Here is an 8,022-nt window from a genome sequence, read left to right as displayed (position 1 = left end):
TGGCAGACAGGCAGAATTCAGTTGTGCACATTACAGAGCAGTGGTAAGTACTGTATGCCTAAGGTGAACATAAAAGGTGATCCTGATATCCAACAGGAACTAAATGTACATGAAATTCACACATTTGGCTGCCCATTGGTGATGCCATTCTGGCCCCATCTGTTCTCTCCCCAGAAAATTTAAACCAAATCTCAGGCTGTGCTGGAGGTCACCCAGCATGGCCAGCTATGCCAGGCAGACTTGACCTGTTGGGCCACATTTCTCAAACCTCCACCGTGGCCCTTGTAACCCCCATCAGTAGGAGACTGATGCAGCAGAGAACATGGCCAGCCTATGGTCCACCTCTGCCCCGCTTGCCCTGTGTATTAAGCATGTTAACCTGCTCCTTCTCATTGCCTTGCTTCTTGCTCAATGGTTTACATTGATACACACGTGATTCAAGCAGCAAACTTCGGCCTGTGAGCCTTTCTGTTTTGTGATCTCTGGAATAAGTTACACTATTGGCAGCCACCCAGCACAACTATACTCTAGACCCACCTCAGAACCAAGGTCTTCACCAAGTTCCTGCTTGCTGAGCCTTAAGCCTTGAGCCTTGCTGGCTGTCCTGAGGACTTGAACACTGACCAGCTCTTACCTCATGGGCCACTCTCTGTCCCCAGCGTGCTCACTTCATGCCCTGTGCCTGATCAACGTGTCAGTGGGGCCTGAGATCAGGGCTGCCTCTGCCCTCTCTGGAAGTACTCCTGGCCAGGTGGTCATACCTATGGCCCTTTTGTGAGGTAAGCCCAGTCTTTCTGATGACACTCAAGTGAGTGACACCTCTGAAAAGGGCCTCTCAGTCCTCAGTTCACAGGCTCACCAAGAGCCATCAATGTCTGCCTCTAGTGCAGAATTCCTCACTCTCATTCCGTGCCTCTTGACTTTCTAAATTTCTGGGTTTTGGACTAAACCAGTTGGTAGGGAAAGCACCTCCATGGCCATTTTTTTAGGGTCCTGTTATGTTTCTTCATGATCTTAGAGGTAGGAATAGGTACTAAACAACCAGACTCAGGGAATTTGGGACTGAGAGGCCCTGGGAGGAGAGGTCATTGGTGGTACCTAAGCCAAGGAGCTGGGGGCCTGCAGCTGGCAGGAGCTTCCATCAGAAACATCAAGTAGAGGCCTTCAGCTGGCATCAGCCACACTGGCATAATACATAGCTCTGTGGGTGAACAACTGAGCAGATCCTACTATCCTGTTAGCCATGTCTCTACCATCTTTGACCTTGTCCCAGGTAAGTATCTTTGATTCTGCTTACCTCTTCTTTGCTAGAAGTTTTTCTCATATGTGATTCTCAAGTCCCAAGCCAAGCTCCACTGAAGAGCAGTATTTAGGGCCCGGCTTGGTGATAGTAAGCAAGTGCCCAAGAACTCAGGGGTTTGAAAATAATATTCCTCTTTCCAGGATAAAACACCGATTGATACAAAGAGGCTCATGCCTGGGATATGTAAGAAAATTCCAAACATGAAGTCAGATTCTCAGGCCTGTAAGACCTTAGCATCAACTGGCTAAAATTTCAAATGTTTGAGACAAAACTGTGTGCTCAAACTGAGGCACCCTTTCTAAACATTAAACACAGAAGCCAAAATGAAAAAGAATAATAAATTTGCGCTCTCTCTCTCTCTCTCTCTCTCTCTCTCTCTCACACACACACACACACACACACACACACACACCCCCCACAAAGTCAAGAAATAAATGGAAACACAGAACACAGATAAGTTATCTGGAAAGTATCTGGCAAGGGGCTAAATTTCTTTCAAAGGAAAATGCTTTTTAATATCCAAAAGGGAAAAGACAATTTCCTCAATTGTCTTGACTCAAAGTGAGCCAAGAATTTGAGTAAATAATATACCTGAAAGGACTCTATTTCCCTTTTTAGCCACACATCAGTCGTTTGGCCTGTAGTAAGGCCCCTCTCCTAGGGCCTCTTTATCCACCTCCTACCTGGCATCTTGTCCAGGGGAAGTTGCACAACACAGAACAGAGAGATACCACATCCTTCCCTGTGTATCCCACAGGTCCAGACAGGAACCCACACATTTGTGACCCCATATCCTTCTCCTGAGGATAATAGTCCTGGCGAAAGTAAAAGAGGCTGGGTGTGGGTTTGCTAAATGCTGTGATGGGTGTGGGCCCACAGGTCTGAAGGGAAAACCATCAGAGCTGATGCCTCAACCCATCCTCAGACCTCCACTGAGGAAGAGAGAGAGAGCCCTGTCATCTGGGCAAGGCCCACTCCTCTCCCTCAACACTCCCCCCACCAAGCATGCTCTATCTACTTTTGGGTCTTCAACAACCACAGATACTAATTTTTCCAGGTGCACTGACACATAAGAAGCACTTCGTTTTGCTCATGACTGGGAATCAGGATTTCAGGAAGTGCCAGTGAGGTGCTTTCTCGAATCAGCGTGTCTCTTGGGGTGGGGTCAGAGAGTAGCTGGGATAAGACTGGGCTCATTGTTCATGGGGAGGGTGGTTTTGTAAAACAACTTTATTGAAATATAAATCTCATACCATACACTTCAACCATTTGAGTTACAATTCAATGACTTTTTGTATTTTCACAAAGTTTTACATCCAAAACAACAATCAACTTTAGAATGTTTTCATTACCCCCAAAAGACACCCCACACTCTTTAGCTATCATCCCCCTATCTCTCCATCCCTTCTAGCCCTAGGCAACCACTAATCTACTTTCTTTCTCTATAGATTTACCTACTCCATTTATATGCCATATAAATGGAATCATACCATATATTACCTTTTTGGTGTCTGGCTTCTTTCACTTAGCATATTTTCAAGGTTCATCCAAGTTCTAGTCTGTATTGACAAGTAATATTCCATTGTGTATATAATATATTTCATTTATCCATTCACCAATTAATGGCATTTGTGTTGTTTCAAATTTTTGGCTATTATATGTAACACTGCTATGAACATTATGTTCAAGCCTTTGTGTAGGCAGGTGTTTTTAATTTATCTTGGGCATATACCTAAAGGCAAATAATTGGGTTACATGGTAATTCTAAGATTAACTTTTTGAGGAATTACTAAATGGTTTTCCAAAGTGGACACAACTATTTTACATTCCCATCATCAGTGTGTGTGTTCCAATTTCTCTGCCTCTTTGACAACACTGGCTATTAAGTCTTTTTGATGACAGCCATCCTAGTGGGTGTGAAGTGAGGTTAGTGGTAAAATTTTGGGAAATGTGACAAAGAAAAATTGAATATCCATAATATCAAAGGGCTGCTGCAAATTATTTTTTAAATAAAGAGACAAAAATACAGTAGGAAACTGGATGAAAGTTATAAATATGAACACACATCACAGAAAAAAATTACAAATGTCTCTAATACACATGTGAAAGTATGCTTAATTCCTCAACAATAAAAATTCAAATTAACCCAACAATGAAATGCTACTAATATCCTACACTTTAGGGAAAAAAATTAAATACAATGATAAGGCCTATTTGATAAGGCTCTTTCATTAGCTTTGGCAGCGTGGGAATCGAACAGTCTTTGTTCATAGTTGTTTAGCAATCTGTTAATATTTAAAAGTTACATATTCCTTAACACAATGTTCCACATCTAGGATTGTATCCCACAGAAACATTTGCCAATGTGAACAAAATTGCTTGAAAAAATATTTACTGCAACACAGTTTCTAATAATAAAAAAAAAGGAAAATTAGCCCAAACATGTATCAAAATAGACTGTTAAATAAAATATATAACATCCATGAAATGAGATTTTAAAAATCAACCAAAATATGAACATGTGCTGCCATGGAAAATTATCTGCTCTATATAAATGCTATAAGAAAGTGTAAACCACTAAGCAGAGAAAGATCTGGATTTCTTAAGAAAAAATAATGATTTGTTAAGCTCAAATAAAAGAAAATCTGGAGTTTTTGAATTGTTCACAGGCTGTGCCTGAGATTACACAATAATGTCATTTTCTAAGTTAATTATTTAAGTTAATTATTTCCCTAATGCTCTATCTCTTAGTAAATATAATTTTTTTATCAAACTTTCAAAGTTCCATAGTAAAAATCAAATGTAAAGAAGACCTTAAGATGATGAAAAACAAGTGTCTAGCCCCACCCTTTTCCTCTTGGTTCCATTCTTCAAGACTCATGGAAGATATCATGAGCCTTTGATATAAAAGATAAGAATTTAGTTCGCATGTTAGCTCTTTATCCTCCCTCTTCTCTCTTTTGAGGGATGGGTGGATGGATGGATGGATGGATGGATGGATGGATGGATGGATGGATGAATGGATAGGTAGGTAGGTAGGTATGTAGATACATAGGTATGTCGGTAGGGAGATAGATAGATGATAGATAGATAGATAGATAGATAGATAGATAGATAGATAGATGATAGATATTTTATGAATTATTTTTATAAGTTTTACAAATATAAGTAAACATCTATTTCTTATTCATCAACTCCAAGGAGTTCATTTTGAACTGTAGGAAAAGAATGTTGGCAGCCCTGCCTTTTCTATCACCACTTTTATCCCCATGCCCCACTATATGTTACCCAAATTCTCATTTGTCCCTCCTCTCACAACAATACCTCACCCAATGGATGACCAAAAAAGTTGAAAAAAAAAACCATAATTGCTTAAACATAAAGGTCTACAAAACTGGCATTGTGAGATTTCTAACTTTAAGAAGTATAATTGTCTGTATGATGGCAGAGTATGAACTGAAGTATATCAATAGTGGTGGAAGGTGAGTGCTCAGTTAAAAGGCTGTTAGAATACTGCAATTGTGAGAAGGTGACTGACGCTGGGCCACAAGCAAAACAGAGGGGAAAGTAAGTTATGCCCAATGCTATGAGCTGGTTGAACTAACCAAGCCTGGAGAAGGAGTCAATAGTCAAAGGTGAACACAGATAAGTAGTTTAATCAGCAAGTGGTAGTCATATGTGCTGAAGTGGGGAATGGAGGAAAAAACAGTTTGCATAGGAAATGTGAAGAGCTTAATTGGGGGCAAAAGGAATGTCAGGTACCTGAAAGATATAGCTGTCTCAGATAGTGTTCACCTTACCCCCTATGCCAGTCAATTTCTAACACACTACCCCATCTTTATATTCTTTGGCATTTATGAATACTGGAAATAGTCTTATCTATTTGATCATTGGTCTATTTTCTGCCCCTACCTTGCTCCCCATCATATAAACAGGACCTTTCCGCCTGTGATGGCTAAATAATGTCCCATAACTGATATAGTCTAGCTCACATGAAGGTCAGTAGAGAGGTCGTAGAGTGGTAGGAAAGAGAATGAAAGAAGAGAGAAAAAGAGAAAAGGGGAGGAAAAATGTAAGCCAAATGGGAAGAAAGTAGAAATAAAAGGCTGGCTTTGAGGCAGGGTGAGGTGTCCAGTGAAGCCCATGAGCTCTCACAGGCGAAGACAGAGGACAAAGGACTAACACATCTCCCATATATTCCAAGGCTTGGATGTCCCCTAGCTGAAGTGCAGGAAGCTGGGCTTTGCTCTTTCTCCTTCACCTCCTCCTCCCCTAAGCCCATAGTTAATTCTCAATCTGGCTGGAGCATCCTGAGATAGGTCCTCATCCTGCAAACCCACCCTGAGATCATGGCAGGCTCACCTGGGTGCTTCCTCTACTAGCCTTCCTGGTGAGGGAGCATGGGCTCTCATGCACTGTGACAGGTGCCTGCAAAGACACTCACTGTCATTGGGGAGGCATTTGTGCCACCTGTCCAATTTTGCTCTATTTTGAGGCATATATATAGTTTGGGGTGCATTTGGGTTCAGAATTATTACATCTTCAGAACTAATCACCACATATGGCATTAAGTAGTGTCCTTATTTAGATTTCAAGAAATAGTTTATGAGTCATACTGTGTGGCCAGCCATGGTGGTCAGGTTGGGCTCTGCAATATGGAAGATGGTAAGCACACCTGCTCAGGTACTTCACATGGGTCCAGGGACTGGGTATGCTTTTCACCATACTCTCTTGGATTCTCCAGGTGAATAATCAAATAAAAAGAAATTAGTTTTTCTCTTCCTTTATACAGTGTACACCAGTTCTTCCATTTTCTTGACTCATTGCATTTTTCAAAACATTCCAGACCAGTATCCTTTCTAGTTCCTAAGACTGATTTTCATCTATCTAGTCACATATACTATTTCTCGTTCATTTTGTCTTACAATTATAAACATTATTATTGCTGTATGTTGGGTCCTTAACAAATGTGAAATTACCCATCATAGAGTGGGAGGATTTAATCCATTCACATTTTTCTGAGCACTGAGCCACACATTTTTAATCTATACAGAGTTAATTTATTTTCTTTCCTTTTAATCATGAATTTAATTATATGTTCTCCATGGTAGTTATTTTCCATTAGTTTTATATATCAATATTTATAACATAAGAATCTTGAAATGGGAGATCATCCTGGATTATTCAGGCAAGTCCATTGTAAACACAAAGGTCTTTGAGGAAAAAAGGGAGGCAAGAGGTGAGTGAGAGAGATTGATTTAAGAAAGTTATTTTGCTGAATTTGAAGATGTGAAAAGGACCAGAGCAGGATTGCAGGCGGCCTCTAGAAAATAGAAAAGACAAGGAAAAGAAATGGATTTTCCCCTAAAGCCTCCAGAAGGAGTACAGCCCTGCCAATCAATTTTAGACTTCTGACCTCCAGAATTATATGGTAATAAATAAGAGTTCTTTTAAGCCAAAAATAAAGAAATGTAACTTTTCATATGCTCTCTGTTTTACCACTATTTTGTCAATTACTCTAGCCTCTATTTAAACAACAAAAATTTAGAAATGTTTTACTTATTCTGCTCACCTATTATTCTAACCAAATCTTACAGGTTTTGTGGAAATCATTATTACTTTTTATAAGTAATTTAAATTTTCAACATATTAGTGGTGATTATATTGATTTAAGCATAACTGGTCTGGCCTCTTTAATGGCTGCTGCATCTGGTTTAAACTGAGCATTTTCTTGTATATTTAGGAGACCTTAATGTCTTCTTATTTAACTGTGTCTTTTAAACTGTTGTTTCTCAAAATGGAGACTCTTTCTAGCTGGGGAGTCCCCTCAGTGCTGAACAGTACAGGACCGAGCAGGGAGGATTGAATGATGCAGTGAAATGAAGTGGTCTTTCTTCCCTTTTTGTACGGTTACTGTCCGGTTTTTCATTCTGCCGAAGTTTCTTAAGTGGACTCTGAGCTCTCCCAGAGCTTTTTTTTTGTTATGATAGCTATTTTACTGTTGATATTTGTGAGAGGATGGTTGCAGGGTCTCCTGTGCTGCCGTCTTGGAGACATCACTCTAATTTTTCTTTTTCTTTTTCTTTTTTTTTTTTTCCAGCAGAAAAGAAAAAGCCTTGTAAGAAGGGAAAGTAAACTTTCAGATGTAGAAGTGGTTATGAGCAAGAGAAGTGTGGCTTAAAAGTGTAATTTTTTTTGAAAGCAGAATATGATGTACCAAGTAAAATGAACTGTGGTAAATAGGCGTTTAATGATATGGTGGTGAAGTATGAGACAGGGAAAGTTTTCTATGGTCTTGTAATTAGATTTCAGTCTTCCATTGAGCCTGTGCCTCTGGACTGTGAACTTCACAAGTGTTTCTGGTTTTTTTTGCCTCCTTCCCTCCTTAGGCAGGATGAGGTGGCTAGAGACAGAATTGGGTATTTCCCTTCCCCAGTTCAGTTAGGCCCTGATTATACCCAAGTATGTTAGGCTCTGGTTAACTAGCTTCCCCTGAAGGCAAGCTTCATCAAGAAGAACAGAATGCTCTGGCATATTTTAAAATGGTTCTTTCTCCCCTCCTCCTGCCAGCGGTTGGTTGGCGGAGTGTTCCTCTAATATTTACTGTGGAAATCTGGCTGACACTGCTAGTGATAAATTTCACAATATTGTGCCCTGACCTCCATGACTAGGCCCCCTGGAGTTTTTAACTCAGAGTTATCTGAAATTCATCAATTAAA

Source organism: Rousettus aegyptiacus, unplaced genomic scaffold (genome assembly GCF_014176215.1).
Source record: "Rousettus aegyptiacus isolate mRouAeg1 unplaced genomic scaffold, mRouAeg1.p scaffold_m13_p_12, whole genome shotgun sequence".
In the NCBI taxonomy this organism is placed as follows: Eukaryota; Metazoa; Chordata; class Mammalia; order Chiroptera; family Pteropodidae; genus Rousettus; species Rousettus aegyptiacus.
The sequence above is the reverse complement of the archived record's forward strand: the minus strand, read 5'-3'. Positions refer to the sequence as shown.